The following is a 26,031-nucleotide window of genomic DNA, read 5'->3' as shown; positions in this document are numbered from 1 at the left end:
TTCAGCCTGAAGCCAAATCTGCCCTTACAAACATCGAAACCTGCCGTCAGGTCGTTAGGGAAGCAGCAGCTTTGCTGATGACCGCAGGTCTGGCCCTGGCAGGGGGGAGGCTGCTGCAGATCACAGCCACAGTCTCAGCTCTCTGTTGGCCTCTTTTTTTCACAAGTTTGCTTCGCTGGCGGTTGGTGAGCTTCCCAGGGCGCCTTACACTGGTGGGTGGAGTCTAAAGGCTCTCAACGGGTTCCCACGGCGAGAGCGAGTGAACGCCAATGTTTGTAGGTATCAACTAGGCCATCGAAATCTGTGAACTGTCTGGGAAACATCTTCCAAAGTTTCTAATGATCCCAAGGTGTCTCTGCATTACTGAGGAAGGTGTTAGGCAGTGATGTGCTATGGACATGGTTCTCCTCACATGACACAGCATCAGATGCACCAAGAAGCTGGTGACGGATTATACTGTCTCCCAGAAAGCGTGTGGTTGCAGTCAGACAGGGCTCAAAATATCACTTTGACAGTTGCTTTCAAGTTGGGGCCTGTTGTCAAGCCAAAACATATTGTGCTATAACTTTATTTAGCTACAAAGGGCACAGGGACTTTGGAAAGGAACCATCAATTTGTAGGACTTTGTTGTGGTTTGACCCTAGACGGCAGCTCAGCCTCACGCAGCCGCTCGCTCCCTCCCCCCTAGTTGGGATGAGGGAGAGAATCGGGTGGGCGAAAGTGAGAAAACTCGTGGCTTGAGATAAAGACAGTTTGACAGGGAAAGCAAAGCCGCCCGCCCCAGCCAAGCAGAACAAGGAGCCCATTCCCCACCTCCCACCGCGTGCGGGGGTTCAGCCACCTCCAGGGGAGCAGGGCTCCATCGCGCCTGACGCTGACTTGGGAAGACAAACGCCATCACTCCCAACGCCCCCCCTTCCTTGTTCTTCCCACAAATATGCTGAATGTGACGTCACACGGTCTGGGATGTCCCTTGGGTCAACGGGGGTCAGCTGGGGTCCCGGCTGTGTCCCCTCCCAGCTCCTCGCGCACCCCCAGCCCACCCGCTGGTGGGGCTCATGCTAATGAGCCGACAATAGAATTTAATTGCTGCTTGCCAGAAAGTCACAACCACAGAAAACTGGCGGCTGTTCGGAGCAGTCAAGCGGTTCTCAGGTGAGACAATCGAGTGAGAATGTGAGAACTGTTCAGCTGGAGGAAACAGAAGACAGAAACCCTTGGCTTAGTCATTCCCCGACCACGCGCCACTCAGACGGGTAAGGATCCAGGAGAATCTCCACAAGCACCTGTAAATCTCGCGGTAGTTGCAGTTCAGGTCAGTGCCGCCTCCTATGAACCTTGTGGCTGCCGAGATGAGTATGTACGAAGGCAACGAATACGGGTAAAAGTGATGGAACTGCAGTGCTGAGGTAAGGGAGAATAGAAATTCATAGAAATTCTCTCAAGAATCTGTCAAAGTCTTTCGGGGCTGGAATGTGGTTTACACCATAAACTAAACTTGGCCGTGTGTTTTGGAGACCCAGTGAGTGACACACATATGAGAGGGAAATACAGACGAAGTAGAAGAGAAGTCATGAAAAATACCTGACATTTCAGACAGTCCTTTGATTGAAACCTTTTACCAATATCTACACAGAAACATCGCGGTTGGAAGCAGATAAATAGGCAGATAAAGCGGCATTAAGGGCAAACCTGGGTTATGTTCTCGTGTGTCATTTACGCAGCTTTTCCGGAAAGAAGAATTCAGCTATCCCGTTTTCACCTGGGCGCTAGGGCTTTGTGCCTTGGGTGGCTAAATCCGTCGCTGAAGCTGTAGCAAATGTGAGGCGGTGGGGAGGAGAAAGGCAGGACTACACAAGCAGCTCTTCATGGGCAGGAAGGTGTGGAGGATGGGGAATTGCTACTATCACAGCTGTGGAGGAGTAACATCAAAATCTAAAGTAAGTTGGCTCCCTTGTGCCAGCTTTCGGAAGAGCGCATCAGTAGTGGGTTTTAAAAAATAACGATGCAAATCGCAGTGGTACCATATTGTTTGTAATTTTGTCGCTTTAAATAAACGTGACAAAAGTGGTGGATGATAAATAGATGGATTCCCAGGTGAGTCTGCGTTAGCACGAACATGTCTGGGGTTTGGTGAACTCTCCTTCTCAAACGTGTTTGTTAAGAGAGAACAGAATATTTTAAGGGATAAAGATAGGTATTGCCTTGACTCTTTATCCCTGTGCAGTGTTCAGGCATAAAAGGAAAATCTATCAATTCAGTGAGGAGAGTGACAGGCCTGTACACAAGTCTATAAACCAGTAGACCAGAGGAACGACACCCCTGGAGAAGTCTTTGTAGTTTCGTGTATTTCATCTTTCCCTGAGATGCTGTTTCTTTTCCCATGTCTTGGACGTGTCTCAGGGATGAATTGCAGACAGAGTGCAAACAAAAATAATAACATTTCCCGGAAGGCTTTCTTCTAGCTCTTCCTCTTGCTGAGGGTTTTAAAAAAAACCCCAGCCCAGCTGGTGTTTGGGAAGCAGATTGATTCACAATGCAATGAAGACTGACCAGACTAGCTGCTAATGCATTTATAATTCTGATTGGAAACCCAATCTTTCAGTCAACAGAGAAAGGCAAACTGTTAACAAAACAAGATATCCTGCTCTGTGCCCAAGAGCTCAAACTGACAGAAAAGTGGTTCTGAGCAGAATTGCACCGTCAGTTCTGAGTAAGGCTAAACACTACTTCTCTTTATAGTAACACTAATAGTTTGCTCTTAAGAGTTTAGGTACCATGACTTCATGGAACAGTTTGACAAAATCCTCTCTCTTTGCGGCCTCGTGCTTCACACAGACAAGAACGTTTTATGGGATCTTGCGTTTCTGGCGTTGAGAAATCCACTCTGGATTCCCTACAAACTACTGTAGTACTGCTGTTCCCTCAGGAGGATGCTTTTTATTACTTTTGGTTTTCCTCCCATCAGCCAAAATACATAGAAAATGGCAGTTGTTTGCTGCCGAACGAGCAACAGTCAGCTCATGGTATGAAAGCAAGGTACGAGACTAGAAGGTGTGGGACTGAGAACAGGGCCCTGGAAGGGGATGTCCGAGTCTGAACCTGGACAGGAGTTGGAATAATTGCCTTTTGAGTTGAGCAAGGACAAAACGCTGTTACAAGTCAGAATAAAATAAAATAGAAACCGAAGAGACCAAAATAACGTAGGGATCGTAATGCAGCTGACAGACTTACTACCCTCATCCCCAGCCTAAACTGTGTGGTGAAATCTGTGTGCCTTTTTCCAGTGGCACATTAAAATGTAGGATTATTGAAACACTTGAAGCAGCCAAAACAGTGCCCCAAATACCCAGGGAAGGTGGTGCCTATGCAGGAGGATGGCCAGAGTTTTAAGACTGTGCAGGACCGGGCAGACGGAGGAGGGCTCTGGCTTCACGGGGCCGAGGGGCAGTGAATAAGGGGAGGTCACACAGAAGAAGGAAAACACAGTTTGCTGGAGGCAATTGATGGTTTCTTGAAGAACCAGCTGTAATTTCAATAGTGGATTTTACCAAAAGGCCTTGCAGAGCCCTGAACATTTGGGATATTTTCGGCTGGACAAAGTCACTGGCTCTGTGCTTGATCCGCTGCTGGACGACAGTAAGTTTGTATGAGATCGATGCTGCTTTACGGATCCTTGTGACTGCAGAGGAGAGCCCAGCTCCCGACAACACGCGGACGTAACGGATACCGTGTCTGATGGACGGTCCGTCCTTGAGCGTTGTCCCCGTGTTCTGTGTCACGTGTGTGCACATACCCTTGGAGTTGTAGTTGAAGCGGCGCTTTGAGCCTGTGGCGGGCCGGCATGCCTGCCCTCCCGCTGGAGAGGGGAAGGGTTTTGGTGGGATCAGCACTAAGCCTGATCCCCTGCCTGCAGCGTGAGAGTCGGCCCAAAGTGAGTATCATCACCCCACGCCGAGAACAGACAGTACCCTGACGTTAGAGACACGGGGCTGTTTGAGGAAGCGAGGCCACGGAGCTCTGCGAGGTGCGGTGTTCTGGATTTATCCCACGGGCACGGGGAGTGTGCATTAAGGAGGAGATTGTAGCTTAACGCTGACATACCGTGTCCTCAAAATCAATGTAATTGATCAGGTTTTCTCGAGCAAAACCCAGTGCAAACATGCTTTAGACATTTAGGTTATCTATGTGTGAAATTAAACAATAATGACCCATAATTTAAACTATATTGTTTTATGGACTTTTCAGGGAAGTCCACAAAAACCATACACAAGCATGCCATTTCCAGTGCAGTGGAAGCAAACCTCTCTAAATGCTCTAAATACTACCTGCCTCAGTCAATGCTTCCTTTCCTTCAGTCGTGGCCTCCTGCCCTTTGGTTATTTTCCCACAGCTGCCTACAGGAAGGACTTCTGCTGCTGTGTTTTCTGTTGTTAATACGAACTAATTCTTATTATCTGACTCCTTCATGAACAATTTTTCAACTGCTGGTAAAGAAACTGTATGAAAAGGCAAGTGCAGAATTTTACTGCCATTAATTAACATTGCTTTGTGATATTAAGCATTGAATTAAAAAAAAACCACAACAAAATCAGGGCAGATACAATATTAAATTATATTAGACCTTTTAGTTCAGCAAACTGAATACAATAGCGTATTTTAAATAGCAGAAAAGATAAGAAAACCAGCATTCATCTCTCCCTGCCCCCCCCCCCCCCCGTAGAACTATTTGGTGAGAATTAGTGTGTGCTATACAGAAATTTTCGGGATACCGGATGCCTGGGTGCACTGAATTTCACTCGTTTACAGAGACAGGTATAGAAGTGTTTGCTCCGTCTGGTTGCAATTCTTCTTTTTGTTTTATACTTGGTTGTATTTGTCAGGAAATTCACTCGTTTTGACTTTTTTTTTTTGCGTGAATTTTCGAGTAACTGGAATAATGTCTAAGACAATCTGCCAAATTAAACAGCATTTTTACTGGCCTCTGTGGCATGAAAGAAACCTTTCCTGGAATCTCATGATTTTGGATGCTTTGAGGTCTGACTGGTAATTCAAGAAGGGAGTTAGGGAGTCTTAACATCCCCTCCAATTTGCTCATATCCCTTCGAGTGCTTTAGTTTCAGTTATACCATATCAAGTTATGTAAACCTTTACAAGGCCAATGATTGGGCCCAACGCTCACTTCACAAAGGTACGTTCTTTACAACATGGTTAATGCGGAACACGTCAGTTCTTGAAAAGTGCAGGGGGTGGAGTGGGACAGCAAAGGGGCAGGAACAGGAGAGGCCCTAAGAGCGTGCAGCTTCCTGCAGCAGGTCAGCCAGCTGCAGCAGCCTTGCGGTTGTGTGGCAGTCTGTCTGCTCAGGGGTGGGTCTGTCTGGCAAGTTCCCAAATGTCGGTGTCAGTCTGAAGACTTGCAAGAACAGAAATTACTTGGATATAAAGGCTCCTTGTGTGAACGTTTTCTTTCTTTTATTTCCTTGAAACCAAACGCTGCATTTGGATTCCTTTGCTACTTACCCAAAACATTCAGAACCTCAGGGCTAAACAAAGCCGACATTCCCAGAATGCCCCCGCTCTCAGGTAAAGTACAGGAGGAGGAACACTCTGCTGGCATCAGAAAAGGAAACGTGCTTCCTGCAGAATCTGTGTATGGATAAATATATAGCCAGTCAGAAAACATGCTGATGGTAATCTTCCTTTCCCTCATTATCCGTGAGTAAGTCCATAAATCCCGTGTAAGGAAGGTAATGCTGCTTGGAAGCACTGAACTGAGCGGTGTGATCCAATGCTGGCACTGAGGAGATCCCAAAAACGCCACTTTAGCCTTGCTTTGTTTGAAAGCAGCCTTGGAAACGTGGCTGCTGAAAGCGAAGTCGTTAAACCACTCGCGATGCTCAAGTGGAGGGAGGGTCTGCGTACGGGCTGAGCGCTCGCACCTCCCGCTGAATGAAGAGCAAGCCTGCCCGGGCAGGAGATAAATGGGAACAGGCGAGAGAGACAGCTCTAACGGCAGCAGCAGCCAGAATAACCAGGTGCCCATGCAAGCCCAACTTGAAATTACTCTTCTGTGTCGCTAATAAGATGAATTTGGGGGTGTTGCTATGCTCACGTGAGCTGGACCCAGCAGCCTTTTGGAAAAAACAGAGTTTTATATCCACTGGCTGTTTTTCTTTGCATTGCAGGTGATGCCTCCGCGCAGTTTCTTACGGAGGCTCACCTGACACTCACAGACACTTGACAATTCTTCTTCACGTGGGCTTCACCGTGAAGATGCTGCAGGCAGCAACGTTGGTAGGACTGCGTGGAACCGCCCCGGCTGCGGCCGTGCTGCTTCTAACCTTGGCCTGGCTCTCGCCGCGGCCACGGCAGATCGCTCCCCGAGGCAGCAGAACCCCGGGGGCAGCAAACCGCTGGTGTTCTGTCGGAGCACTGGGGAAGCCAGCAGGCTTGATGCGGGCAGAGGGGCGCTGCCGGGGCTGGTGACGGATCCGTCCCCAGCGGCGCTGCTCGGTGTTTCCTACCCTGCATCCCTCAGAGTCCTGGCAGACGCAGCGGGACCAGCTCTGCAGGGACTTCCCGCTCTGGCCCCCTTCCTCCTCCCCTTTCGGGTACCAGCATCTCCTTCGCTTCTGCTCCTGGCTTCCTCACAGCGACAGCCACCCTCCTCCTCGGAGTATGGCTCCAGCGTCCCTTCACCGCACGGAACGTTGAACGGGCTCGGGGGGTGAATCTGCAGCTGATGCTGTGGGACGGGGCTGCGTTTGTTGCAGCAATCACCAGATTTAGGATTTTAGGATACTGCTTAGAAATCCCCTTTTCCCATCTTGATTTGAATATCGAGAATTCTCATTAGTGGATATTAGTAGGCGAGACTAATGATTTTTTTGGAAAAATAAGTCTCAAATGGAATAAATGATCAAATATAAAATAAAATGCTGCTGGCAGACCCCTGTAAAGTCCCAGCCCTGAGGTATTCGTTAACCAATGATCTGTTAGTGGTTAGAAACAAGGATAATTGTTGTAGTCCAAGATGTCTGCTAGACAGGATTTATTGTGGTACCCGCTGTGTATAACCTTTGAATCGTGACCAAAGCAGGTACGAGCCAAGAGCCTACGAGCCAAGGACGTGTTCGCTGACCAAACGTGGTCAATTCGAGGAGTGGTCGAGACCTCCGACTCACGGACCGCCTACCCAAATGATACCCCCTACTCACAAGGGAACAACAGAAGACCTTGACAGAGGCTGGGCGCTGATTTGCATCAGAAGCGAGAAGAGAAGAACCAATCATCGAGAGGATGATCATGAATATGCATTTTATGGACTGAATATGTATAGATTTAATGTATAAATGTTTGTTGATTGCAGCGTGCGGGCGGACATCGTTGGGAAGGATCCCGTGTCCCCGCTGCGCACTGTTACTAAAGGACGTCTCTCCTCATCTCACTGCGTGCAGAGGAGATTTCTGGCCCCTGCAGCTTGGCAACACGTCCAGCGCCCAGAGCTGACGCCGTTCGCAGCCTCCCTCCGTGTTAGCGCGGGGCTGAGGCCCTGCTGTGAAAACCAGCTGAACCCTGGAGGTAGGCTCCGGAGCTGGGATCCCTCTTCTGGCCCTGGCACAGGTTTTCTCCGCAGTTTCGAGTCAATCCATTGGCTCTGCTGTGCTCCAGTCCTGCCGGCAGGGCTGGGATTTCCGCTTTCCAGCTGGGCACGGGTGCTGCAGCAGGCAGACTGCAGAGGGTGAGGTGGAAGGCTGGGTTCGGGGGGGCACAAACCCCCCTAGTCTTCCTGTTAGACACCCAGATGGTAGGTAGAGTGTTGCACAGATACTAACACCATAGCAGATAAAGATCGAACACCGTAAAGATGGAGTTCTTGGCGCAATCCCCCCAATCACACTCCCAAAGCGAGCACCTTGGGGCGCTGAATAAACACCCACGTCCATTTTTACTAAGTCTCTTTCTGTTAAAACATTAAAATACTGCTGTGTGATGCGTGACGTGCAGACTCCAGGCGCGGGACGTCCACGGGATAACTTTCTTTTCTGTAGAAATGAACCCTACAGACCCCAGCACAGCAATGCACGGTAGGGACGGGCAGAACAACAGTAGTGCTTGGAGCTTACGCAGCACCTTTACCTGCAGTATTCATCTGACGTCCTTTTACAGAAATCAGCAGGGCAGCTTCTCAACCTACTGGGAAGTGCGTTTAGCAAGTCCTTCGTTTGCGTTCTACCTATGGAAGCGACGAGGTTCTGAGAAATCTTCAGTTCATGAAGCATTTGGTAATTCAGACGAGGTCTCCTGCAAGATCTGGATTCCTCTCTTCTGCTCTTAATCACTTCTGTCTCTCCAGAAGACACTGGTAGACAAACTGAAAAGCTGCTGCATAGAAAAAAATACCTAGGGAGGAAAGAAATTATCCCCTTCTCCTCTCCCATCCCAATAATAAAGGGAAATCATACCTGTGGACTAGATATGAAGTGAGATTTATAGAATTATTTACTCTGCAATAGACCAAAAATTAGTTTCCGTGGCAACCGCTGCACCTTCTGAAATACAGACTAGCTTTGCAATAAACATAAATACAGCACAACAAAATCTGTAACGTATCTTCCATGATTTTTAAGAAGTAAGGGTTTATGCTGCATACAAACATACATCAGATGATCTTTCATGATTTTTTTTTAATGCTGGGGTCTGCAACGTTTGCATTTTTAGAAAGGAATTAATATTTGCTATCAGTGGTGGCCCTTGTATATTGTCCCCGAGAGGATATTGCCTGACAAACAGTGATTCGAGGATGCTGCTGGTGTGTGATACAGGGAAAGCTGGAAGTCTGGGAGAGTTGCCTTATGAAGCTTTTATGATTTAGGGGGCTCACATCTCTAACGCTGAGGGAGGATTTCAATGAAGAGTGGTCTTTTTAGTATTGATCCGATATTGATGACAGTCCTGCTTTTAGTGGGAAATTGGACTAAATAATGTTCCTTGCAGCCCACGTTTCTGTGATTTTAGGATTAATTGCCTTATGAATGAATTTGTGCTGGTTTTAAAGTCTTATGCCTCATACAGGTATTTTTTCCATGTAAAGCTCTATTTAAAAGACTGTGAAACACGCCAGGTATGTGACACAAGTCATGGTACAGAGGTTCTTTTGAGAAAGAGCTGATGGAAGAAGTCTGGGCAATTTTAACTGAATTTCTTTGATTTGTGTCGTGTCCCCCCCCCCCAAAAAAAAGACGTTCTTCTAGAATTCCTCTGGGAACAGGGTAAATTTGTTTTACTTCCACCTTGTCTGCTTGGAAAAGCGCTGAGTTCTCCCTGTCCTAAATCAAGCCGTTTGGTATCATGCATCCAAGTATCCATAACCTTGCAATAGTGAGGGAGGAGGCTGCTGCCAGGAGGAGAAACCCTGCAGTTTTGGAGATTTTGGATTCAGCAAAACCATGGACCTGCCTCAGTGTGAGGATTAGAGGGTTCTCCTCTCATGGAGAATTTTGATAAGCCTGTTTTTGGTCCTGGCTCAGACCTGAACTGGATTTTAAGGTGTCCACGGAATGGCACCGATGTCCATGGAGACTGAGGGCTAACACAGCGGTGCGCTACGTAACAGGAACGTCCGTAATAACCCACGACTGCATAGCTTTTTCTCTCATTCCCTCTCAGTAATTCTGCATTTTTCAGGTATCGCACCGGGGTGAGTTACCCGTTTTTGAAGAATGCTCGTTTGTGGGGAACACGGGGAAGTCAACCCGGTCCGGTGCGGGCAGCACCGAATATGCGACAGACGCAAATCGGGAGACAAATAGTGATCGTTTACTCACAGCAACATTTGCAGGTTCTTTTGGATTGCCGGGGATAAATTAAAAGCTGCAGGTATAACACAAGGTTTATCACTAATATACAACAACAAGACACACCATACGCACACGCACACACCAACAGCAATAACAACTTGCCCGCTGTAGGCCCGGCCGCTTGGCACTTAGACAAGCCCGTTGAACAGGGCTACAGTGGGACAAGAGACAGTAAAGTTGTGACAAACAAGAACCAGGGATACACTCAGGGAAGCACAGAAATGCACCTGAGGAGAAAATGTGAAATACCCCCGGGGAGGACAAGTATCTCTCAGCGTTAGCTGAGGTCAATCATCTGACCCACACGGCGTCCCGAGTGAGGGGGTGGAGAAGGAGCGAATTCGTCAATCCGTCCTGTTGTTGGTGTGGTTCTGAGTTGATCCTGTCCTGATTTTGGGGGCAAAATTGGGGTGATATTTATACTCGAGTTTCTATATGATATCACCAGGGTATACCTGCGGGTGGGGATGACTATAGACAGTCTTAATCGCTTCTGTTAATGCCACAAAGTCCCTTCAAGGGGGGAGGTAGTGGCTCCCTTTTGTTTAGGACAAAGAGATTGGCTTACGTGCGTGCCACAAAGTCCATTAATTCACACCTGCATGGGGGGAGGTAGTGGCTCCCTTTGTTCAGGACAAAGAGAATGGGGGACTGGGACCACGAGGCCTCCAGCCCATCCCACACTCATCCACACACCACCAGATCTCGATCTAGTGACGGTTGCCCCCTGCCCAGCGCTTGCCACTTCCCCCAACACTGAATTTCACGCTTCCAGGCGTGCAGCTACATGGTGTAGACTTGGACTTTGTCGTTAACTTTGCGCTCTCGCTGCATCGTTGTACTGCACTTGAATACGCTAAGATTATTTGTTGGATTTGAACTCAAGAAATCATGTTCTTTTTGTAACATCCCTATAAAAATGTGAAAAGACTTTTGTGATCTGACACAGACCCGCACCAAAACAACCCCACAAGCTGTTGGCATACGGGGGATTGGTTCAGAAACAAACAACGTTCTCAAACGTGAATGTGGCGTTTTGTTCTAAGGCAGGCGTGACGGCAACAGTTAAGAAAAGGTCATGGCAGGAAGGAAGGAGACACGGGAGGGTTTATTAGACAAAATGGGGCTATTTCTTCACTGCTGTAGTGGGCCGAAAAGTTACCTTACATAGTTCTCTGTAGCTGAAGGTTTCGTGTGAATTATGCCTACCTGGTGCTCGTTGTCTGCTGCTTGAAGCATGCAGAAGGGTTAATACATTGCAGGGGGTTTCAGAAGGCATGCCTGGCAATCTAACACGGTCCACACCTACTCCTTTAGTAGCTGTCGTGCACTGCTAGTGATTTTCTATCAGCAAGCCTCATTACGGTCTTTAAGCTCGGGTGATAGTACCTAATACTTCAGACACTAGACAGAGACGTCTGAGGTTCCTCTGCCATTAATAAGTAGTGACAAGTGAAATAAAGATATTTCATGTTGCAGAATGTTTTGACATTTTCCATTCTTTGTAGCAGGACGGGGCAAACACTGGGAACTGCGAATATCCTCTTGGAAAAATTCGTAATATTTGCTTTCTGCCAAAATGTGAAAGCGTTTCAGCAGAATGTAGCTGATCCTCAGGACTTCGGTCATCACTAATAAGTCTTTTTATAGTCAAGGGAAAGAAATGGGCACTTCTAGGGTGCAATCCTAATCCATATATTCAAAATTAAGGAGTTCAGCTGTTTTCTGGAAAAGTCTGCTCTTATCTGTTGTTCACAGAAGTCTGGGCTGATTTGCAGTGGTGCTGCACGCACTGTAGCCAGCTAAGGTTGTTGAGATAAATCCCATCATTAATTTTGAAATTTTAAACAAAAAAAAACCCCTTTTTGATATGCACCAGTTTACCGAATTGTGGAATGTTCTGTTTGCTGTGAACAAAGCTGCTTGAGTTCAAACTGGTTTGATGTCAAACCGCATTTTGCCCGGTGTAATGCCCTCGTTCAGGAGAGCTGCAGACATAGAAACCTGGTGTCCCACTGTCCCCACAGACCTCCATATTAAACTACAACTTGCACGGTGCCCTGGGTCATAGAATCCCTCCACACTGCGAGAAATAGTTACGAGGTATAAGGTCCTTGCGAAGAAACAGCTGATGGGAAAACCTCAGGACCTACGAGAGACCGGGGGAAAAAAACCCAGAAAGATTAAGTTTAATGTTGTATTGAAATGATATGAAATAAATGACCCTTGTTCCCTTTAACAAGAGGAAATTCTCAGATATGTGTCAAAATGACTCCGAAGAAGAAATCTTGTTTGATTTTTCTCAATGAAAAATAGCAGCAAAAGTCGTATTTCTTCCCCATATTCTCAAACCCAACATTTTTCCTCAGAATGCCGCTGAAGAAAAGCCACGAAACCTTGGGGTGGCTGGGCTGAGGATCTGTACCGGCTGCCTGGTGGCACAAGAGCACCAGGGGAGTGCTCTCGTGTTCCCTTGCACAGCGGTGCGGAGGGGATTGGGAGGGAACAGAAATCCCTCGGGTGTGTATTCCCCAGCCGCAGAGCGGCATTTCATCACAGGGCCCCACCGTGGAATTTTCCTGACTCCTTCCTCTTCAAACCTACGTCATTAACACCTCTGTGTTAATTAGTGCTGTGCCGCCCTCGCTGTTCAGTTGCTCAACACTGCCAGCAGCTCCGCATGAAAAAGAAAGAGCGAAAAGAAGGCGAAAAGAAGAAACACCCCCAATCCCAAGGTGCTTGCATTGTATTCCCCCCCTCGAACACCGTTAAAATGAGGTTAGTTTCATAGGACTGGATTGGGAGGGACTGAAAAGGTGTTAAGGGGAATGACAGTTATTTCCTGGGCTCTTTAGAAACACTTTTGTAATGAAAATGAGATATTTGAAATAGAATTGTGATTTTCTTTGAAAACAAAAGAGATAAAATTCAAAAAAAAGCCAAATCATAGTATTTTATGGGGAAGGATAGTATTACTGAAAGGAAATAATTACAAATTAATTATACCTGTGAATTATTCTTTTATATAATTTGAAATTCTAGCAATAACAACATTATAAGCAAGGCTCTGAAGGAGACCTTATGCTCATTGGTTTCTTTCCCATGTCAATCAGATCAGACAAAAATTTAAATGCGTTTTAGATTCTTTTTTTTCCTATGCAAAAAAGGGAATCGAACTTTTAAACAAATTGGAAAATACATGTAGTTTAGGACAAAATCACTCTGTAAATAAGTCTGATAAGTATCTTTGGTATCTACATGGTTTCAGTAGATATTCAAAGTTCTTCCTCAGAACTTGGAGGTACATATTTGGATCTCGTTTTCATAATACATTTGATTTGTTAACAGGTTGTAACTGTATTTGGCTATATTCCTACTTTAACGTTTTCTTTCACCGTTAGTTGTTATGGGATTGGGACTGTTGGCTGTCAGTTTCCATCACAAATCCAAACCATACTACTGTAAAAGCTACTATGAAGAAAATTAACTCTGTACCACCCCAAACCTGTGCAGTAGGCTGCAGAAGTGTCTCTTTAGATGGAAGTGCACACACACACACACACACACACGTATTTTTCTAGCAAACTTAATTTAAAATTGTTTCACAGTGTTTCTTGCATAGAATCATAGAATCATTTTGGTGGGAAAAGACCCTTAAGATCATCGAGCCCAACCATTAACCCAGCACTGCCAAGCCCACCGCTGAACCCTGTCCCCAAGCACCACCTCTACGCGGCTTTTAAACCCCTCCAGGGACGGTGACTCCACCACTGCCCTGGGCAGCCTGTTCCAGGGCCTGACAGTACTTTTGGTGTAGATATTTTTCCTCATGTCCAATCTAACCCTCCCCTGGCAGAGCCTGAGGCTGTTTCATCTTCTCCTGTCGCTTGTTACTTGGGAGAACAGACCGACCCCCACCTCACTCCAACCCCCTCTCAGGCAGTTGCAGAGAGCAATGAGGTCTCCCCTCAGCCTCCCCTTCTCCAGGCTGAACACCCCCAGTTCCCTCAGCTGCTCCTCACAGACCTGTTCTCCAGACCCCTCCCCAGCTTCATTGCCCTTCTCTGGACACGCTCCAGCCCCTCCATGTCCTTCTTGCAGTGAGGGGCCCAAAACTGCACCCACCATTCGAGGGGCGGCCTCACCAGTGCCCAGTCCAGGGGCACGATCCCCTCCCTGCTCCTGCTGGCCACCCCATGGCTGACACAGGCCAGGATGCTGTTGGCCTTCTTGCCCACCTGGGCACACTGCCGGCTCATGTCCAGCCGGCTGGTGACCAGCACCCCCAGGGCCTTTCCCGCCGGGCACTTTCCAGCCGCTCCTCCCCAGCCTGTAGCGCTGCGTGGGGTTGGTGTGACCCAAGGGCAGGACCCGGCACTTGACCTGGTTGAACCTCATGGCACTGGCCTCAGCCCATCGATCCAACCTGGCCAGGTCCCTCTGCAGAGCATTCCTGCCCTCCAGCAGATCAACACTCCCACCCAATTTGGTGTCATCTGCAAACTCACTGAGGGAGCACTCGATCCCCTCATCCATCAATGAAGGTGTTAAACAAGACCAGTCCCACCACTGAGCCCTGGGGGACACGGCTTGTGACCAGCTGCCAAGGGAACACATGTGCCTCCAGGTCCACAACCAAAACTCAGTTGTTAAAGAGCTCTGATCCCGTAGGGCAGTTTGCAAATGCTCAGGCCATCTCCACGTGGGTGGGAGAGCCAGCCGACACCAAAACGAATAGGCAGAATAAATTTTCTGTAAATGTTGAAGGAGATGAACTTATCTGGCTCTGACTATGTTCATGTTGAACCTCTGAAAATAGGATAGTGGATCCTAAACAAGCCACATACAGGGTTTTGAAACTTCTGCCCTTGATGATTTAATAGGCCAAATTAAGTTACTTTTATGTAAATTACTGCGAGAGGGGTTTTTGGCAGCGGGGAGGGGGCTGCAGGGGCGGCTCCTGCGAGAGGCTCCGCGAGGCTCCCCCGGCCCCAATTTGGGACCCGCCCCGGGGCAAGGCCAGGGCAATCAGCGCCTCTCCAAGAACTCTATTGAAGAGTGAAAGAACCTGTCGATCGCGCTCTTTGTTCGCGGTTCCCTGCCGGCGAGCGGAGGAGAGGAGGGGGCTGTGAGCCCCGGCCCTGCGGGCACCCAGGTCAGTGAGGGGGCGGAGGGGGCTGGGACGGGGGGCTGGGACGGGGGAGCAGCTGGGGGGGCTCCAGCCACGGCAGTTACATAGGTACGTTACTAGATAATAACTTTATTGGATAACACATTAGTAGGTAAAAATGTTATGTCACAGCGACAGTCCTGTTGAAACCTTCTGTTGGAAATGATGGACTTGCCAGAATATCGATGAAGTTCATCAGTACAGATAAAACCTCTGGTGTCTGCTGCTTTTCTGGAAGCAGATAGAGTTTCTGGTTAATTACTCTTTTTTTTTTTTTTTTTTTTTTTCTCTCTCATATTTGAAGACAGGTCGGGATAAGTTTAGTTGAAAAGCATGGGCTGAACAGTGGTGGGGAAGGTTCTCTGGGATCTTTCCGATGCCTCTTCTCCCCTTGATGTTTAAGGGAGTCGTCCTGCTGAGGTTATTTTGTCAGGTTTCTGTCAGGCTGCCTTTCCCACGCTTTGCAGCTCGTTGCTGCGCTCTCTGATAATCTTACTACACCGCCTGGCTGCAGTTATTACCCTTTATATGAAGGATCTATGTTGAAAGCCAGTTATGAGTTTCTGTCCCAGCGGACTGCATGATGAAGTCGAAGCAGGCTGTCATCCAAAGCTGTATAATAGCCTCAGCTGGGAAATACAAAAGTGTCATGGATTATTGATAGAGTCATATCTGCAGTTCTGCTGACAAATTTGATGCCCCTTTTGCTAGGTTTCTGTTATTAAGAAATACCTCCGTTAGTGTGTCTCACCTTCTCTCTCCCTGTGTGTTCCATTTGGCTTGGCTTATGGTCTGGCGTTGTACCATATATTCCAGTGAAAAATGATGTTATACTTAATAACCCTAATGTTACAAGGAAAAAGGATGAATTTAACAAAGTGCTAATGAGCTTTGTTTAAAAAAAAAATACCTGGGAAGTCTAAATTTAACAGACAGTTTCAAAATTATCTTTTATTCTTCTTTTCCTGTTTCTTTCAAAGTACTTCATAAAGCATTAAAATACATCATTTTTTCCTTATCTTGAATATCCGTGGTATCAAGGAAAAAGCAGAGAAAGGAAGATTATTCTAGCAGTTCTTAGAAGTTTAACTGACATGCTGGTAAAATAAGTCTTCCTCTTACTCATCCACATTATGCACATGTTGGCCTCAAAAAATATTCTGCCCTCTTCATGCCGTCTGACGGCACAACTGCTACAGGGAAAACCGAAAGTACAATTTTGAACTTTTGAATTGAAATAGCTGCGAAACAGTTAACTATTTTATGTTATTGTGAAAGTTCTACCGCTGCTTCCTCTGTGGTGGAGGTCAGGGGTTTTCTCTAGCTGCGGTGTAAAAGCTGTTTAATGGAAAAATGGGGTAAATGATGGTGGCAGCATGGATTCTGCAACGCATGTTTCTCTTCTGTCCATCTTGTATTCAGTGAAGATATGGGAGCAGGAGAGGCGGTGTTTAGCGAAGCCTGAAGGTGTGCAAGGTGGAAATGTTGTGACACCAGACAGCAGTTAAGGAGATCTCAAAGATCTCCTTGGTCTTTCAGAAGATGTGAAGTCAAGAGCCAGCTGGTTAACAAGCACTTTGGCTGATCCTTTTCAGAGGAGAAGGGAGACAGCAGTGCCCTGGGCTGCGGCGGAGGTGTTCCCCACCGCTGCCCCCGCTGGTAGCAGGTTTGGGGTGCTCCCACATGCAGGGCGGCTTAGTGGATTTCTGCGATTCCGAATGCGGGACACGGTGCGTGTGGGAGCCCTGCCAGCTGGTAAGCCAAGCTGCAGGCCCTCATGAGCTCACGGGGGTGACTGAGACCTGGACCTGGGGTCTGAGGATCCCAAAACAAGGCTGCCAGCTTTTCCCTTGTCATCTCTCGGTGTGCCTGTGTCACCCAGGCTGATGGTTGGTACTAACAAAACTCCCCCCAAAAAGGCAGCAGCACAGAAACCACATCTTTTTATTTTTTAATTATATTTTTAATATATATATTTATATAAATATTTTTATTTATATATTTATTTTATAAATTGATAAATATAAATTTTATAAATTTATAAATATAAAAAAATTAAATATAAATATTATTATTTTTATTTTTAATTTTTTATTATATTTTTTCTTTCCCTCCCTTTTGGAAGAAAGGCTGTCTGACGTGGGGGTCAGTGTGGTGATGTACAAACTAGGGCTTGTTTGAGGAACAACAGTGCTGCTAGTTCCTCTGCAGAGAATTAATAGAGAAAAACAGTTGCCCAAAGGCTGGTGTAAGCGAGGACTTGTGCTTTGTCCTCTGAGCAGTGATGCAGGCTGCTTGCTTTTCTCCGTGGGCTCTGTAGGTACAGACCCACAAAGTTCAGTGAGGAGGCTGACTGAAATTTGGTTAGCAAAAGGAGTAAGTGACTGAACTTAGACTGTGAGAATACTGCTCTCATTTCCCCTCCATGCCGTTTGTTTTGCTTTTGTGGCAGTGAATCCCGTGGGGTAAATCCTGTTCCTTGGGTGCATGAATGATAAATGTTCAAAAAAACATTGAAGAGTGAAACCCAAATGGTGTATTTCTTGTGCTTCTTCCTTCATACCTGAAAATTACTTTGAAATGCCTTATCAGGTAAAAAATAATGGAAATTAATGTATTTGTTAGTTTTTTAATTTCTTTTTACCTATCATAGCGCTCAAACACATTTTGTTCTGCTCCGCCTGCTTGCTGAATTAGGGACTGCTGAACCTTTCTGGATTCAATACGGACCTCATATGTGCTTTGGAGTTTGGAATTGGGGTTAGGTGAAGGGGGTTTAGACCTATACCGGTGTTTCGCATTCATTGACTTTAACTTGATTGATTTTTGCCTTGAATTTGACTGAAACTCTTACCAACCGTTGTGTATCACCATTCAGTAAGGACACAGGTGGCATGTGTAGGAGCAAGCACTCCGTTTTGAGCTTGTCTGGTTTTAAGAACCATTGGCTGTTGCCAAAGTCATCTTTAGCAGGCACCTAGAATTAACAGCACGAATCGGGGGGGGGGGGGGGGGGAAGATGTATTTTTTTGATCTTTACTGTTCCATACATTTTTGTACCGTAATTAACAGTACCCTCTGTAAAGATGAGCTGGAAATTGTCAGCAAAGTAGAGCAGAAGCTAATGAGATGGAGCTGCTTGGGTCTATGGCAGAGGAAAACCTCGGGATTATCCTTCTCTGCCTTGGCCCTAGCCTTGGGGGAAAACTGTGGTTTTGCCTCTGGTTGACTTGAGGCCACACAGAACCAGGTTGCTCTGTCAGAATATCCAAGACATGTAACGTTTACTTCATCAGTGCTTCGGAACGTCTGTAGTCATGGAGAAGAAAATCAGTGTTGTAAACATAAGAAGGAAATTAGAAGGTTAAAAAGAAAACTTGTTTAAAAATATTCATAATGAATTTGTGGGGTGATGCAGTAAAAACACACATATTAGATTTCTGTCGATATTTAGACTCCAAGCCCGAGGACTTCTGAAAGAGAAGTGAGCACATAAAAGCAATTCCATGTCGTTTCGGTCAAATCTGCTGCCACACACAATCTTCATGCACAGGAGATGCTCTCCACAGCATGGAAATGGAAAGTAGTCTTGATTTGATTCTTGCTGGTGAGGATCATCGCATGTTTCACAATGAATGTGAGAAATGAAAAGCGGCACCTTATGTATATGTAGTTTTTGCAAGTGGAGAAAATGTATCAGAGAAGGAAGTGAGTTGTCACGTGAATAATCCGTACCCCAGTAGGGCGTGATTTGAGAGGCACTTACTGATCCTCTCTTGGAGAAAAAAAAATAAAATTTCTACTGGTCTGAACTTCCCCCGGTATAGTTTGACACACCCCCCCCGGATTACACTTTTGCTGAACCGCATTTTTGTTTTTCTCCTTTGTTTTTTTTGATATAGCAAACTAAGATTGGAAGGATAAAAGGAAGTATCCAGTTGTCTAAATCTAATTACTGTGTAGTGAAATCTAAATATTAACAATCGTGAAATCAGTTTTTTCACTTTAAAATTTTAAATAGTAAAAACTATTTGAATGAAAATTAGGAGGAAATATTTTTGAAAATTTGTCAGTTTAAAAATGTTCATATAAGCTTTTCCTAGCTACAGAATATACAGCTGTGATGTTCCCTTACGCAGGAGAGGTTTAGATTTTTTTTTTCCAAAACACGATGGCACTTCCAAAACTGATTTTGTTCCACACTGGTTTTTTTTTTTTGTGGCTTTTTTTTTTGTATTCCCCAGATCTTCTGGAAAATTTCCATAAAGAACAAGAAGGAACGTGGTTACCATCAAAAATAAAATCTTAAATTAGAAACTGAGTATTCACTCACTTATTCAACCCCTGGTAGGCGAACGTTGCGTTGGAAATGGAAAGAGAAGACGCAACATCGCGTGGCAGCAAGGGCGCAGCCGCTTGGTGCCACCCCGGGCTGGCCTGCCACCAAACCGGCTGGGGAAGAAGCGAGGGCCCTCTTTGGGGACACTGTTCGGTGAGGTCGGGAGGGGCAGGCAGAAGAGGCAGCAGTGCAACGTGCCTTCCGTGTTAATTCGAGATCAAGTGCCTCAGGGTGCGGGGAAAGGCACTTCGTGCGCGTTTCGGTAGAGCTGACGCAAACCCGGGCTTCATCGCGGGAGTGCTCCTGCGCGGCGGTGGGGAGGAGGGAAATTTCTGTAAAAGCCAAGCTGGGGCAAGCCTTTTCGTAACCAGCGAAGAAGGAGCAGCACCTGGGCAGCGGGGCCGAGCTCCTTAGGGATTCTCCTGATGAAAGGGCGCCGTTCCCCCTCTCCCCGCCCCGCGGTCCAGCGGAGCACTGACGGAGCAGGATGAGTGCGCTGACAGCGCCTCGGTGCTGCCCGCAGGGTGCTGTAAAGGCGCAAGCTGGATGTAATTGAAGCCCACATTAAGTTACCTTCTGCCGCGCAGAAGAACATAAGCAGGCTGTTAATGTGCGCCGCGTTGAGGCTCTTCACTTGGGGGATGAGAATTAGCTTGCAGGAGTAATTTGGTAAGCACCTGGGAAAATTGCAAGCTTCATTTCCTGCAACGTGGAATATGATTAAAACCAGAATATATTATTATCAGGGGTACCATTTAAAAATGTGTAGACAGCGTTCTAGGATGTTAAAACGGAAATTGGAAGTTGTATCCAAATGTTGAAGACGCTGCGTGTTAATTATTGTCTACCACAGTGCATTGAAAGTGCAATTCAATTATTTGCTTTGTCAAGCAATATTTTGATTAACTTGAACTTTAATTTTGTACATCTGGTGTTTTTCACACTGTGATAAAAACGGTGTTGAGGTATGCTGCTCTGCCAACAGTATCCTGAAACAACAGAAAGAACATATGCAAAGCCACGGTGAGCCATATTAAATACAGGAAAGGCAGCCTTTATTTCCCCCTCGCTCTCTTCTTCTCCCTCTTTACACAGAAAAAAAAAAAAAAAACACCTTCCTCAAAGGGCATTCAGTAAATGCACAGAGTTTGGTGTGTATTTATGGATAGGGAGCCTGAAATCTTGTCTGCCTCTTGGGCTTTGCTGTGCACTGTCTTTAATTGGCGTGATCTCATTCCTGTACGCCCTGTGGTAAGTTATGGTGAACCCACAAGCGTGGTGCCCAACGCAAAATGCTCTTGCAGACCCTGGCCAGCAGGAAATCGATAGGTTGGGCTCTGCTGATAACTGGACAAGTGGACCATAAGCTGTTCTGCCCGGTCATGTCCTGTTTCTCAACTCCATGTAAAATTAAGCCCTTAAATTTTATTATGTGGTTATTAATTCTATTGCAAACCCCCAAACCAGTAAGGAAAAACGAAATTTGAAATGTTCTCTGATCGTTATTGTTTGTGGGCGTGCTCCTGTTCACGGTTCCAGGAGGTACCTTGTCATGGGCTGTGGCTGCTCTGTGTTTGCTGAGAGGGTCGGGTTTGGGGCTTGGGTTTTCCCGGTTTGTGCGTCCCTCGCGGGAGCTGCAACGCCAGCAGGGACTGGAGACGGTGTTCTGGGTAGTGCTGGCTTCCCCGGGGGAAGCCACCTGCCCTGGGGAGGGGCTGGCAGCGCAGGGCAGGAGATGGGGCATCAACCTCCCCAGCGGCAGCTCCTGGCGCAGAGCGAGCCCCTCAGCCCTGCGCGGCGCTGGCAGCTCCCCTCCCTGGGGGCCGCGCTCTGGCTCGGAAGGTTGGGTTAGCTCTCAGCGTTTGTTTCCTGTGAAATAACTGATTTTTGTGCAGCATTCATAGAGAAATTATTTAGTGAGCTGAGCTGGTGGCAGGTGGCGGGCGAGGAGCTCTGTTGTTACCCACTGAAAAGCCTTGCCTGTCGGGCTGTGGAGAGGAGAGCTGGGAGCAGATGGCGTTTGTGGGAGCTGCTGAGAGGTGGAAGTGTGCAACTGAATGTTTTGCTGTTTCCTGAAGTGTTTGCTCTGGGTAGTTTCACAGTTGGTAATTCAAAATATTAACAAGAAACAAATTGTGTAAAGGCTTTTTAGGTGAATTGGTTTTTTTCCTTGGGAAAAAAAAAATCTTCCTTCATTGTAAGCTGACAAGGGATGCGAGTGGATTCTTCAGTTCAAGAGTATCGGCATGATGCGAAACAGTGAATTTAAATTATTCAGCAAAATAATACATTGAAGAGATCGGGAGCTGGTATGAGAGAACCCTGATTCAATTTGCTTAACGACTTTTGTGGCGTCGCGGACAAGTCCTGTATTCCCTCCTTGGCCCGTTTGTCTTCCTTGCCACAGAGCAGCGCTGTGAGGGCAGATAAGTTAAACGGCATTAGGGAGCTGGGATGGTAATGTGCAGAATTGAATTAAAATGTTCTGGAACAGCTTTCCAGAGCAGAATGCCAGTTTGCCAATATAGTTAACATGAAAAATAAAATCTTTGAGGAAAAGGGAGGGAGGAAGTAAACATTGCTCAATGAATGTTAAAGGTGCTCCAAGAGACAAGTGTTTCGATTCTACTGAATAGCTCAAGTGTGTAAACACAGAATTGGATCAAAAGGAGAGAAGGTATGGAAAGACTTGTGGAGAGAGCACCAGGTCAAGTCAACGGGCTGCTTCTGGCAGCCTTCGTGTTGGCTTTCTACAGGAGCAATAGCTGACAGAGGAGAAGTGGGATTATTTGTGTTGCATGAAACGTAAACACTTCAATAAACTGATCTATTTTTAATCTTGACATAAATGTTGAAAACTGAGAAAGTAGAAGGGGGTTTGGCTGGTTAGTTTATTTTACATATAGTAGCACAAAATCTGTGGGGCTATTTCTGTCAGTGTTGGATTTTGAAAAGCGAAGGTTAATCTGGGACCCTTGAATACACAGAAGAGTCATTGCCTCAGGGTTATTGAGGCCCTTCATTATTATTCATAATAAGCTTGTGAAACTTAGAGTGTAGGAATAACAGGGTTTTTCCTAAAAATAAAATTACTGGAAAGCATTAAGCTGTGTCTTTCTGGGGCTTTCAGGTTTTTTATGTCAAAGGCAAAATTATTTTATAGTGAATTTTAGAATCAGAACGCTCTTACTCAAAATGATCCAAGTTTCAATTAAATAGCTTTTGCAAGTGACTGGTGAGAAAAAAGAAGGGGGTGTGTTGGGGGGAAGGCTGCTACTCAGTAGTTTTGCAGGTGATGTGTGCCCCTTTTTTGGTGTGTTCTCCCACCTTGGCTGTCCCTGTAGGTCCTGAGGTACGTCAGGGCAGTCCTGTGCCGGCTCTCCCTGCAGGGCCTGGCCATGACGTGCTGCGTGCCGTCCCCTCCGTGGCGGAGTTTGCCTTGTTGCTGAGGAAGCTTGAAATAATCTAGTTTGACTCAACGTGAAACTGGCCCAGAGTTTATTATCACAGTGTTTTATACCAGTGAATGTCCTTCTTCCAGTCTTGTTCTGCAAGAAATTTTTTTTTAATTTATTCTTTCCCGGGTTTTTATTAATCTGAATATTCTTCCGAATTTTTACTGCTAGTAGTAATAGTGTTACCAACAATATGCTTTACTCATTCTTTTGTGAAGAGGACTTGCAGGATTTTGATCACAGATGTTTTTCTGTCATCGTTATTGTGGAAAATACCTGTATAACTTCATGGCATTATCCTGGCGATGGATAAAGCAATGACTGGCTTAATCTAACAGATCCCACATGGATAAATTACAACAGGTAAACTACTCGCTTCAGGTGGGACCTCAGGGTTTTTGTCCATTTGGGTTTTTCCAGAAACAATTTTTGAGGGTTTGTTTGTTGTTTTGCCCAATCTTTGTGTGTTTGAATAATTCAGAAGTTCCCCGTGAGTTAAACAATCACAGGCTGTTTTGGAAGCTGAAAATACTATCGGAATGTTCAAGTAAGGTGGATGGTATTTTGCTTCAGATGATTTGAAACGGCTTACCAAAATATGAATAGTAGCCTCTTGTCATGTCCTTGAATGTTAAGTCTTATGATTTTTTTCTGTTTATTAGTTCTTTTTATTTTTGTAGGAAATACTATGACTGATAACCCCGTCTCTTGGAATAAAGTAAAGCCTTGAGGTTAAAGCTGTCGAGACGCTTTTTTCAGTTTGCTTTCTGACCTTTTCTTGTATTACAGCAAGTGAACTAACATCTGACAAACCTTTAATTTTGGCAGGTTAGGCCACATGTTATTTGGAAGAGAAATACAGTTTAATGACAAATGTCCTCAAACTTTAATACTGTCATATTTCACAGTTCAACTGAACTTGACTACTTCTGTGGGGTTTTTTCGTTTGTTTTTTTTTAAGTAAATATATTTCTAGCGTTGGAATTATTGTGTAGATTTTAAGCAGGATTTTTAAGCTGGAAAACAATTACTCTTAGCTTTGAGCACAGGCAGCAAAAAGGCAAAATTTTGCTGGTTCTGTATGATATCAGCCCTCTGAATAGCTTGACCTATTTTCAGTAGTTATTGCTCCCCTGACAACTGGTGTTTTAATATCAGTCTATAAATGTTACGTAAGTTTATCTGGTTTTATTTATCTCATATTTTTAAATGTGAGAGCAAAGGAAATGCCTGTTGCACCTTTCCTAGTCAATCACGGTGCCGCAACAGATCCTCCAGAAGTTTTTACGTGCCGAAAACTCCCGGCCAGAGAAATGCCACGTAACACTTGTGTGCTTGGGGACGGGTGCGAGCGCACGTGCGTGCGGCGTGCCAAAGCTCCGCTCGCGTTGGGAGCGCACCCTCTCCGTCCGTCCGTGCCTTGCCGTGGAAGAGCCCAGAAGGACCCTCTCCTTCCATCCGTGCCTTGCCGTGGAAGAGCCCAGAAGGACCCTCTCCTTCCATCCGTGCCTTGCCGTGGAAGAGCCCAGAAGGACCATCTCCGTCTGTCCGTGCCTTGCCATGGAAGAGCCCAGACGTGCGGAGAGGTGGCGACTGGTGCCAGTTGCAGACTGCCGTGGCGCCCTGGGACAGGCCTTCTGCTTCGGGAGGGAGGAGAGAGGGACGAGATGGCCGAGTCGCCGGGGCCCTGGGCCGCCCCGTGCCAGGCCGGGCTGGCGGGCGGTTTGCCGAGGAGCTGTTTGGGCCGTGGGTGTTTGCCCGGCGAGCACGGGGGGCTGGGAAGTAGCCAGCGGGTTTCACGTGCTGGCCCGGCGGGCTGACTGTTGCAGGGCTGGCGGGGCAGGTGAGGCTGGTGCCCGGGGGAGGTCTGGGGAGAAACCAGAAGCGAACTGATGGCCTTGTGGTCAGAGGTTGGGTTGGCACTTGCAGCTTTTCTGGAGGCTCTTGCAAGATCTCCAGAACTGTGAAAGCACAAAACCAGTCTTATTTTAAACCAAATTTTCTGAGGCTCCGACTTAACAGCACAGAAATGCATTGTGTGCGTAAACGTACAGTTTTATGTTAATACATAAAAAGTTATTTTTATCTTATCCACAATTCAATTTCAGTGTATTTCTATACTGTTTTTGCTTTGCTTTGTAGTAAAAATTAAAAAGCCAAAGCAAAGACGACCTACTGAATTCCATTCTGTGTAACTATACAGCATTCCCTCTTGGAATCTAAATACTTCCAAGAAAAATAATCAGTTCTCAATTTAGGAAAACCAAGAGTACTTCTTTCCCTCTCAGAGGGCCAAAGGTTAAATGTTGCATAGAATTTCCAAGAAGGACACTTAGTTCTGAAAAAACCCCACGTTTTATTATTGCTGGATTTAATGTTTCATGTGCATTGGTTTCAACAGAAGGCAGCCTTGGTTAAATTTTTTCCACAAACAACTCTAGTTGATATATTATTTATCTGTCTGTCTATTTATTTGATTTTAGTTTCATGCAGACCTTGTCTCCTCTTGAGCAAATAACACTTTGTGGTCTATAGAATGAAAACGTCTCGTAACAGTTTGTGGTGTATTCTGTAATTATACAGTATTTTCAGAAATGTGGAGTTCTCATAATAATTCAGCCACGTAGATACATCTGTGTTCTAGGTGTTTGACAACTCAGTTGGGATTTCATGATGTCCTTTTAGGTGTGTTTTGCTGGTTGGTGTCTGTTCTGTGTTAACTGCTGTGGGGGGTGAAAGGCTGGAACCAGAATGGCTTTGTGTATTTCAGCTTTAACAGAATTTCCCTTTCCTGATTTCTCCTCATGATACTTTGGCTGTAAAGGCTCTAGTACCTAAAAGATTGAGGAAGGAGAGAAATGCCTCGAGTAGGTTCTGGTGGGTTGGTATAGGCAGACTGTATTCGCAGGGTTCTCATCCCTTCCAGACTGTATGTCTGAGAGGTGCCAGGCTGAGCATGACACCTTGTAAGGTTAAGAAACTGTGCGTTAGGCTTTTGAGGAATCTCTCTCGCTTTTTGACTAAAGAAAATGATAAAGCAGATCTTAGAATGAGTTGTCTGAACAGTTTATAATGCCCTATATGGATTTGAACAGAGTTAAGTATGCAGGATTTGTGAAGTCAGGAGTGTTTGACAAAGAAAGATGAAGAAATACAAATTTGTGAATATCACCTTATCTTCCTCATATTTCTGAGCAAGGTCTGGTA

This window comes from Leptosomus discolor, chromosome 8 (assembly GCF_034619465.1).
Source record: "Leptosomus discolor isolate bLepDis1 chromosome 8, bLepDis1.hap2, whole genome shotgun sequence".
Lineage (NCBI taxonomy): Eukaryota > Metazoa > Chordata > Aves > Leptosomiformes > Leptosomidae > Leptosomus > Leptosomus discolor.
This window is presented reverse-complemented; position numbering follows the sequence as displayed.